The 11,707-nt window shown below is 37.2% G+C and overlaps 1 protein-coding gene across 1 annotated transcript in view; it reads right to left on the bottom strand.

Moving 5' to 3' along the window:
• The window catches only part of SEMA3C (semaphorin 3C), a 215,019-nt gene extending 203,523 nt beyond the window's left edge, over window positions 1-11,496 (bottom strand). Inside the window, exon 1 of the mRNA XM_041773665.1 lies at window positions 11,392-11,496. The gene's annotated coding sequence lies outside the window, so the exon portion shown is untranslated. The remainder of the gene's footprint in view (window positions 1-11,391) is intronic.
• Window positions 11,497-11,707: the final 211 nt, after the last annotated feature.

An 11,707-nucleotide genomic window follows, 5' to 3' on the forward strand; every position in this document is an offset into this window, starting at 1 on the left:
ATGATCTCGTCATAGGAGTCAATGAATATCTTTAACAAATAATGTATTTTCAGTTATGGCATATCATCTAGAAGATGCACTATAATCATTCTCTATTTTTCATTTTTTTAAACATTTAGTTAGCTTTCAGTTTTTTGTTCCTCTAAATAAAAATTTCTCAATCTTGGCACTATTGGCATTTTGTGGAGGATGGAGGTGGGATGCTTTCTCTTGCATTTAAGATGTATAGTAGCATCTTGGCCTTTAATCCACTAGTAACCAGTAACTTCCCCATCTCAAAGTTGTGAAGACAAAAATGTCTCCAGATATGGCCAAATGTCCCCTGGGGAACTAAATCACTCCCCAGTAGGGAACCACATCTTTAAATTATGCTGAAATAAATACCTTTAGGTATAAAGCTTCTTTCCATATGTAAAAGTACTTCTAAGGGTTAACATCTTAGATTTGTTTTATAGATGGAAAAATAGAGGCTTAGACAGTAAAACACCTTGCCAAAGGTTACACAGTTATGAAGTGGCAAAGTTGGAAATTTATCCCCAATCATTGAGTTCAGGGCTCATATTTAATCATGTTTCAAGACCCCTCAATGAAGGCCCCACATACCGTAGTACCAGACCATAGTAACTTTGTTTTTGTCCCCTCCTTCACCTTACTTCTACTCCTTTTTTTCCAGATTATCTTGTTCTCTTCCATCCTGGCTTCTGGTAATCTATTTTCCTACCTTGCACTTGGAAATTCCTATTTTCATTGTTTCTCTCTTTTTATTTACCTCTTTTGTCTTGGTCAGGTTCCAAAGAAGCAGACCCTGAGCCAAGGACAGAAGTGATTTATTAAGGAAGTGGCCCCAGGGGATACCGGTTAGGGAGTTGAAGGAAGCAGGAGAGAGAAGGGAGGAAAGCCAAGCAACAGTGCAGATGTAGTCTCAAGCATAAGTCTTCAGCCTGCAGGGAGCTCTGAAGGATACACTATGCCTTAGAGGTGTCCCAACTGGAGGCAAGGGAGTTGCTTTTCATAGCATATGACAGTCTTCTGCCATTGTTGAGAGGTAAGAGACAGATTGTTGAATACACATCAAACCATTAACACCCTATTACCCCCACACAGGAATGGTAAAAAGGATCCAAACGGATCTGTGAAGAGCCCCTACACTGTCCACTACGTAATTTCTCAGATGTTGAGTCAACTGTACCATAAAATTTACCATCTGTTCACTGTGTTCTGTTCTGTGACCATTCTCCTATGTCCTGGCTAATAAACCAGGAACATGTAAGCTAGATTTGAACAATGAGTCTGGGATAGCCTCCTCTGGGAATCTTTGGTTTTTATCACAAAAGAAAAAGAAATTTAGTCTACTCTTGTGTGTGGAAATCCACTGATACTCTGATAAGAGATCACTGGATCAAAAGGGGCCCTTGGGGGATTCCCATTTCAAGGCTCTGTCTTAGGTAGAGCTGGAATTTTTGGTCTGAGGGTAATGGCAATTATCTTACTTGGGGGACAGCTGGTACCTTCACGGAGGGTTAAATTTAACTTTGTCTTTAGAAACTAGTCATCTTCTGATTCATAAATACAAACCCATCACTATAAGGAGTATACTGAGGACTGACAGGAGGGACACAGCAAAAAGACAACTACAGTCTTCCTTCAGTGCCATAAAGAAATTGTCACATGAGCTTTGACACACAAATTCCTATAAACAGAAGATCATGCAACTATTGCCCAATAAGTTTAAATGGAATGATTGCACTTGGTCTTAATTGCCCAGTTTCTGTCATAAAAAATCAGGCACTGAAAAGCACAATGATGCATAATGGAGAGAAATTTTTAAATTTCTTCACATCAGAGACTGACCACAGTCTCAAACAAATACCAAACTATCAAAAGCCCAATGCAAAATGCAAAATGCATTTCTATGTGAATACCATATCACTTCCAAGGAAAAAATTATATAAGCGCCATTTTTAAATCACTCCTGTTCAATAGAATCTTTTATCCTCTCTGTTCTGTTGTTTGGTCACCTTCCATCTCTCTCTCTTTTCTCCTTTCACCTTTCTTCCATTTCCAATATAGTGTTCATTTCCTAAGAAACAAGTTTACAGGGGCCCTGGGTGGCTCAGTCAGTTAAGCATGTGCCTTTGGCTCAGGTCATGATCCTGGGGCCTTGGGATTCAGCCCCATGTCAGGCTCCCAGCTCAACAAGGAAGCCTGCTTCTCCCTCTCCCACTGCTGCTGTCTCTGCTTGTACACTCTCTCTCTCTCTCTGAAATAATTTTTTTTAAAAAAAGAGACAAGTTTACATATCCCTTAGTTATCTCTTTGCCAACAGAGGATTTCTTCACTATTCAACTGTTAAAACGAGGTATATTTCCAACAAATCCATTCCAAAGAAAAGTTCTAATGTCTGCAGATTAAATAAAAATTGTTTTAAATGTGCATCAAACACATTTATAATATTTGAAGAAGTTACTCTAAGGAGATAGAAGACTTCTTCTCTTCTTAATATTGCAGTGTTGACAAAAAAGTTTGTCATAATCAGATTGCAATTTAAGAGGCCTGATTCTAAATAGGAGGCTCAGTTTTCTCTTCTATATCCAGGAAACACTGGTTGATCCATGGCTCTTGCCAGCACTTTCATAGCTGCCCCAGACAGCCCACTGCAGAAACTCTGGCTGAGTCATGTCTCTGCTCAACTACTCAGTAATGAACCATCTCTAGGGACATTCCTGAGACGTGCCAGAGATGTATTTCTGGTCTCCACCTATTTATTTGTCATGCCCCAAGCCATGCCCACATTAGTGGAATTTCCAGTGCATTGCCCGCTCAGAAGGACAAAGGGAAAATCTTCAGAGTTTCTATTTAATATTGCTCAATAAATCTGTAACAGAAGCAATGAATGGAATGGAATGCAAGATTCTTGGCTGTTAGCCCCAGATGGAACCACTTCCTTCCTATGAACAAATAGTGGTTAATACGTTGGCTTTGAAGGCTATGGGTGAGGGATAGTTTCTAAGTAGTTAATTTTACTCTGAGAATATGGAAAACACCCCTTTCCAGGGGAGGGACTATGATACTTCTTTTTCTTTTTTCCTCCCTTGGATTATTGAGTATGTACTCAGGTAATAAAGAATCAGTGAACAAATGTTTACTGACTTTAGTAAACAAAATGATTCAAATTTTTTTTTTAAATTTTTTATTTATTTATGATAGTCACAGAGAGAGAGAGAGAGGCAGAGATACAGGCGGAGGGAGAAGCAGGCTCCATGCACCGGGAGCCTGATGTGGGATTCGATCCCGGGTCTCCAGGATCGCGCCCTGGGCCAAAGGCAGGCGCCAAACCGCTGCGCCACCCAGGGATCCCAAACAAAATGATTCAAAAGAGTTACTGGACAAACGTTTGTTGCTTTAATAAATAACATGGTGATTCATATATGAAATATATTAGCTAGGTTCTATAAATGCTATATTCTTTCCTTTTAACCCAAATTCTATTTTTGTCCCAAGAGAGCCTCCAAAAGCAAATTGTTGCTGCAAATCTAGAAAGATGGTCTCTAAAAACAAAACAAAAAGGGAAAAGTTTTATAAAATACAATAAAAAGATGTTAGAGATGCTGAAATGTAGAGAGAATGCAGAATAAACTCTTCCTTTCATCTCTATTTTATTAGTAGTCCCATCTGTACCAAAACCAAAGTATAGGAATGGGCAAATGTTCTCTCAGACTCAAGAAAGGTGCTTCTTATTGCTATTTCTTAATTATCTTTTTCAAGATGCCATACTGCTGTTAGCTTCCAAAATATCTCTTCAGTTCAAGTACCCCATTTGGTTCCCACTGCAAATATCCCCATGCTATTGGCACTGCTGCCTCAGGAACCTCACCCTCTACCAAATGTGTTGATGTTCCTGTAACTCATGCACCACACCCTTTCCACATATGGTAGACATCGTTGTTGGATTGACATTTTCTGCAGAAATTTTATTTGAGTCATGTATCCAAGTGCCTGTGATTTACAGGAATGGGCAAAAAAGAGAAAATCTATTTGCTCCAGTAACGGTCATCATTCATCCTTTTTGTCCATTCTTCAAAATATCAATAATGTTTCTTTTTTTAAGAAAATAAATCTGTATATTCCACTTCCCTGTTTATGTCTTTTTTGGCACACAACTTTGTATTAGATAAGAGGTAAACTCTTTCTCAGGGAGGAGGGCTCTCCGACATAACTGCAACAGCCTCTTCCCCTGTCTCATGATGGGTTTCAACCTCAGCGTGCTCTAAATCAACTCAGTATCAGCACATGGTTCCCTTTCACATCTCTACGCCTTTGCCTTTGCTTTTCCCTTAGCTGGAATAGCTTTCTCTTTCTCATTACCATTTCTTCTCAGTTTTGGGATTTGGTTTAAATGCTATCACATCTAGAAGTCTTCCCTGTGTTTCCCAGACAGAGATAATTATTTACTCATTTGGCTTTTCAGAAGCCAACAAAAACACTGAATGTCTAAACTGTTTTAGGTTGCTCTACTAAGGAAAAGATATGGTTGCTATCCTTTGAAAGATTATGGTTTGTTGAGGCTATGAAGATAATTCAATTTCGAATTTTTTTTCTTTAATTAGTCCTCACTGAACTCTGGCTCTTTGAAGAACTCTTTGTCAACATCATTTGGGAAGTTTAGGCAGAAGTCACTGGAAGCCACAAGCAAACCAAAGTTGAGGGGACAGCAGAACGTACATGTAAGAAAGAGCATTAATGGAACCTTCTAATTGCTAGCTGAGTATTGCTCAGTGCATTAAAGATAAAAGTTTTCTGTTATACAGCATTCCAAATAGATATAGTTTTTAAATTTATTGAAATGTAGTGATGGCTGTAGATCTGCCTGGGGATGAGCTGGCTATTATCTTTAGAACAAAGTTAGAATAGGACTGAGAAATATCAGGTGATTAAGAAAAGTGAATTATGGATATAAATTTAGAAGAAAGCCATGCCATTAGAATTATTCCCTTAAAAAAGTAAACTGCTAAAAAAAAAAAAAGAAAAAAAAAGTAAACTGCTTTAGAAGAGGGTAACACATTAAACAGCATGCTATTATGCATTTATTTATTATCTCTTCAACAAATATTTATTGATGATCTCTGTGTAAAAGATTGTGGAAGTAGAGTTGACACAAAAGACAGATATAATCTCTTATAGAGTTTATATTCCCAGAGCAAAGAAAGAAAATAACTAATGTGCAATAACATATATTACAAATAATCAGATAATTATGTTCCCAGGACAAAGAAAAGAAAGTAAGTAGCATGCCATAACATAAGTTACAAATAATCAGATAATTATGTCATTATAATTTGACACTTTTTTAAATGTACATTAAAAGAAAAGATTTTGTATATTTATTCATGAGAGAGAGGCAGAGACACAGGCAGAGGGAGAAGCAGGCTCCCCATGAAGAGCACGATGCAAGACTTGATCCCGGGACTCCAGGATCATGCCCTGGGCCAAAAGCAGAGATGCTTAACCGCTGAGCCACTCAGGTGACCCTATAACTTTGAGGCTTGAGGGTAAGAAAGCATAGAATAGAATAATACAATCTAACCAGGTAAATTTTCTATGAGGAACTGTTATTTAGCAGGAATTAGTTAGGTGAAGGGGGATGACAGAGCATTTCAGGCTTAGGGGGGTTTCTACACAAATGCCCCAGTGTTGCATGGCATAGAACACATTCAAGGATATGAAAAAGGCAGATAGGCTGGAAAGTAGAAACCTAGGGCAAACATGTCTTATGCTGAGTATAGCTATATAAAGACTAATCAGACTTTGTAGGTCATATTCAGGATTTTGAATTTTATTATAAAAACAATGGGTAGGCATTTTCTCTTTCCTTCAAGAGGAAAACAATTGAATAGAACATTGATCTCATCAGATTTTTCTTGGTACGGAATTATAGCTTGGAGATGGATAATGTGATGTGGGAATCCAGTTAGCACAGGAAAACTGAAAATATTTGAAATATATTTGATATAGAATTGACAGGACTTGATGCTATATTGGATAGAAAGCTTAAGGAAGAGGGAAGTATCAAAAGTGATTATCTGCTTTCTGGCTTAAGCAACGAGGAGGATGTCAAAGTCTCTTTTTGACAGTGGGACACAGGAGCAGGCCTGCTGGCTATGGGAAAATCACGTGCTCACTGAATGTGAGCCCCTGAATGCGAGGTAGCTATAGTACATCTGGGAGGAGCTGTCGTAGGCAAATGACGTTAGTGTGAAGCTCAGATGACAGTTACAGGGTTCAGATTTCTATTTTTTAGAATCTACCGCATACAGAGGATAAATGAAGATAGTAAAGCAATGAATGAAGATATAAAGTAAAATGCAGATTGGAAAAGGAAGAAGGTTTGGGAGACAGCTCTAAGGAGTTTCAGCCTTTAAATGTAAAATAAAGGAGGTGTCCGTTAATCAGCCTGAATGTAGGAAGTAGTTTCCCAGCTATTTGCAAGCCACTGATTTAAAAGAACGAACTACTTTTACAAAGAATTTTACGAAAGTGAATTTTGTCAAGATCCACCAAATTTTTGTTTTACAGTCAAGTAATTTAAGTTCAAATTAAGTAATTTAAGAAGAAAATTGTTAGTAGATATCTAATTGTTGTAAAAATATTGGTCCAAATAGTATAAAATCTAACAGGGGTGGGAGGCAGTTTATTATGATTTTTTTTTTCTGAAAAGCAAAACTATTTTCCTAGTAAATTATTCATGTGGATATTAACATTATGTTATTAGAAAGACAATAAGTCATAAGTACGCACAATTATTAGAAGAGTTAAAAAGTTTAAAAAGTTAGCCTTGGATCTATCCCATGGATAAAATCTCTGGCATAAAAAAACAAACCTCTATGCTATTTGTCATCATTTTGACATTCTTCACTGCTTTCAGAGAATTTAATTGATTTGTTTTGCCAAATATTGACTTCATACATCATCTCGTTTGCCTAAAAATAAGAGTTGGCTTTTGCATTTGCCTCCTTATAATGAGATGACACCTTTTTCTGAGAACATAGTATTCTGTTGGTTTAGAACTCTGTTGAATCAGTGAACTGATGTTCATATGCTTAAGATAAAATTCATTTTATACAAAAATAACACATGATGAAATACTATTTTTAAAGATTTTTGTCAGAATTTAATCATTTGTTTTAGAAAATAATTCCTACTAAAATCTAATTTTGATTAAGTGACTTCATTTCTAATAAAAAAAAAAAACATACCCTTTGAGGATTAAATTTCCCTTTGCAAAAACAAGTCAAATGGCCTGGAGGCGTGGCACTGTCACTATTTTCTATTAGCTCTGTAGGAAAAGAGATTTGGACTCTTTGGCATTCATAAATCACTCTAAAGCAAAATCAAATATCCTGGACTTTTGGAAAGCATTTGCAATAATACTTGAAGCAGAGGACAATACAAGGACAGAGGAGACAAATACAAATGAATTTTTCCAAGTCAAAGAGTTAACATTCAAGTAATGAGAAAGGACAACATTTGCTCTCAAAATAATGGCAATGTTATTGTTAAACCTTTCATACAGTGGTAAATGGCTTGACTATGTGAGAACTAAGCAGTTCCAGAAACCTACTTCTCTTCTAAAAGAACTAGCATTGAGATATAATCAGAAGAATGAAGATTTCTATAGGCAGAAAATGACAGGAAGGCTGTTCTGTCGAGAGAAGATATGAAGGGTTGTATGAAAATTAAAGGGGAGGAACCAGCTAGCATTGTGGTGTGTCTAGAGCATCTCATACCCAAAAGCGAGTAGCAAGAGATCAAGATAAAATGGTAGTACACTGGCCAGCCATTGTTTGCTCTCCCTAGCACCTTTCCTTCCTTCTGAGAAAAGCAATCCCCTCTTCTCAACTGCTCATCTCACCAAAACGTACGTGACTGTCTTTGGGGTTGCCGATTATACTGTCTGGCTCTCAATCCCATCCTTGACACAAGAATGGGCAGGTGGCCTTGGCAAGACTGATGGAATTCTTCTCTAGATTTGCTTTTAAGTTAAAATTAAGACAGCTACATCTTTGTGTTTCTGCAGTTTGGTCATTGTGGTAGGTGGCATAACAGCCCCCCAGAGATGTCCATGTCCTAATCCATGGAACCTGTGAATATGTCAGGTTACACGGCCAAGGGGATTTAAGGTTGCAGATGGAGTAAAGGTTGCTAGTGTTTTGATGTTAAAATAGAAAGATCATCCTGAGTATCCAGTTGAGCTCAATATGATCACAGGGTCCTTAAATATGGAAGAGGAGGGCAGAAGAGGATGTCAGAGTAGTGAATAGCAGTGTATTCAGAAACTTAGAGAAACTGAATGGTCTTCAAGTAATTTAGAGCTTCTGTATCCCATTTTCCCCCACATCTTGTGCTTCCTGATACAGATCTCCTTCCTTTGGTGCCCTTGTTAATACAGGGGCTAATATATCATATTTCTTTGGTCCTCTGACATAAGCTCTATGTTTAAAAATATTTAATAATTTAAGATCCATAGTATAGGGTCCCTGGGTGGCTCAGGTGGTTAAGCATCTGAATCTTGATTTCAGCTCAGGTCATGATCTCAGGTTTGTGAGATCGAGTTCCGAGTTGGGCTCATGCTGGGCATACAGCCTTCTTAAGATTCTCTACTGGCCCTCCTCTCTCTCTCATTCCCCATTCTCTAAAAATAAATAAATATTAAATAAAATAAGATGCATAGTATAATCCATATGACGTTTACCATAGTAGGTGTCATGCTCCTATTTTTCTTTGAATGGTGGTGAGTTTACAGTTAATAATATCTTAGAATTGAGGAAATGTGCTAATTAATGTCCAGTTGTCATGAGGATTAGATGAGTAAGTACAAGTAGAGTGCTTGGAATAGTACTTAATATATAAATATCACTCAAAAAATTTCAGTCGTTATTATCATAAACACCATCATGATTTTCTCACACAGGATAGTAAAATCGTGAGAAGTACGGTTTCTGAAGCCTCACAGCCTTACTCTGTCATTTATTACCTGTGGGTCCTGACAAGTCATATAGTTTCTCTAAGCTTTAGTTTCTTTCTTTTTTTTTTTTTTTTTTTGAAAGTTTTATTTTTATTTATTTGAGAGAAATGGAGAGAGAGAGCACAGATGGGGGGCAGAAGGAGAGGGAGAAGCAGACTTCCGTCTGAGTAGGCACCCTAACTTGGGGTTTGATCTCAGGACCCTGAGATCATGATCTGAGCCAGAGGTGATCACTGGACCAACTGAGCCACCCAGGCACCCAGCTTTAGTTTCTTCTTATTAAAAATGGAAATCTAAGACTTATATTTTATAAAGTAACAAGATTAAATGAGAACATCTGTTTTATGAGTATATCATAGTGCCTGGAGCAGAGCAAAATCTTAGCTGAGAAGATAGCAGTCTGCTCCCAGGGACTGTGGCCAATCATTAGAGCATTGCGCATTCTGAATCTTGGGCTCTGTTCGCAGGACGAGCATTTGTCAGCAGGTGCTTTCAGGAAATGGAGAGACAAGAGAGAGCAGAATGTATCTGATGTGACTGGTCTTGGCTTACATTCCTATTCCTATATCCAGCATCATTATTTTTGGATTTAAACTTGATGACATCTTTGGGCCTAAGATGACAGATGATCAAAGCCTCGCTCTGTTGTTGTTTATAGAAAGGGATAGGAAACTCTCATAGGATATCCTGGTAGTGGCCTTGGGTACAAGTTCTGGCAGATTCATGCCAGTGACCCTTTGGCCTCTCTCTGTGTAGAGGTCTCTCAGTTTGGTGTAGGTTCCAAGTCTTTCCATTATTTTATATGATTGTTACGGAGGCAGGTAGGGGGGTAAAAGATAGTAGAATTCTGATTAGGCTTGTATTGGCCTTGTAGAAAGGGTTAAATTTCAGGAGTTTTGGGAGATAATTATCCACATAGTCATTATTAAAATTTTAATTATACACATTTACAATTCAATTATATTAAAAGCAAAAGTAATGCCCATCTAGAACTTATGACTTCCTAGTTATTTTACTACATACTGCTATCATTTATGCTTTGGGGCTCTTTAAATCTATTGTCTTTCTATGATAAAAATACTATCTAATGGTGTATTACTAAACATCATTTTTCAATTCTACTCATTAATATCAGGTTGGTAATTTTAAATCAGCCATAATGGGAGTATATGCTACAGAATGTGTCCTCTCACCAACCTGGTTCTTAAACACTTCCCAGAACACCATTTGAGTTAGCATAGAGACAGGCGCATGAGAACCACAAGGGCTTTTTATTAGACTTCCCTGAATGTTTTTGATGTCAAAATAATGATAATTTAAATAATCGTTTCTGTCTCTGTTTATGTGTACATGCTTCTTTTACTTCTCTCTCTCTCTCTCTTTCTCTCTCTGTCTCTCTTTCTTTTCTTTTTTTTTTTTTAAAGACAAACTAGTGAGTTCAGGGTGGAGGCATGTTATGCCCAGGAAGATATGGTTCTTAAATATTCAGGAATTGTGATAGGCAGTAGCTGAACTGTTGGTAGTTTGAAATTGCCTATGATGGGAGAACACCTGCACTTCAACTCAGGATGGTTCCTCGTTGTTTTAAAGAGCTTTACCAATCTCATACTTAAAATCCTTATTTTTGCCTAGAGCTCCAACAAAATGTTACCTGGTTTATTATCATGCTGTCATTTTAGGGTCATTCTTACTCAGTCCTCACACAATATTTAGTTACAGTCTGTGAATGTTGTAAGGATCAATTCTAGAAAAACTTCAGAAAATACATTAAACTCGAACCCACAAAAAAACCCAATAAAGTAGGCAAACCATGTATTCCCATAATACATGTATAATATACAGTACATTTTTAAAAATATTTTTCTGTTTTAAAAATTTCTTTGAATTTCTCTAACGTTTATTGCATTTCACTTCTGTCCCCTGGAATCCCCTTTGCTTTCTTAATACGGGTTTTAGTCAGTAAGTAACTTTCTTTATTAGGAGGAAAAAGATATAGTAAAAAACTTTTGGCTCAATTTTCTAGAGAGCACTACTAAATCTACACTTTATGGAATCTGGAATAGAACTCTTTACAACCAGTACAAATAACAAGGGTCAAATTCTAGAAAATAATTCTGAAAGCAAATGCTCATAAAATTCCAGAAGTTTTTGCCTGGTTATGTGTTTGGCTTGGGTAATTAACTAATGATTTATTAATTTTTGGAGATCTACACATTCACTCATGGCTAGTATAGAGGTGCAAATTAATTTATCTTTAATTACTACTCCATTTATACCACTGAAAATTCTAAAATAAATTATCAAAGGAATAGTGTCAAGTCCCAAAGTTTAAACTGATAATGAACTAGTTAATAAAAAATGTCACTTACCAAAAGGTATTTTTACGGGGGTATTTTTAGAAGAGCTTATGGAGAATCTCTCATAGAACAGCTATAAGAGAGGAGAGAGTTTGACAACACAGGTCATCAGAACTCTAGTCCTGTTATTTTCTCGAGTCCAGTCTAAGTGGTTCTGTGTTTCCTATTCTGAGTCTGGTGCATCACTGCCAAGAATTGCCAGCCAAGGCCTGACGCTTTTGAAACCTGATCCTCAAATTCCAAAGGGCCTATCACATCACAGAACCCTCTTTGATTTCGTAGATCTACTAATCCCATGCCTGCCCAGATGATGTTCCCAGGATAGAAC

This window comes from Vulpes lagopus, chromosome 11, assembly GCF_018345385.1.
Source record: "Vulpes lagopus strain Blue_001 chromosome 11, ASM1834538v1, whole genome shotgun sequence".
Classification (NCBI taxonomy): Eukaryota; Metazoa; Chordata; class Mammalia; order Carnivora; family Canidae; genus Vulpes; species Vulpes lagopus.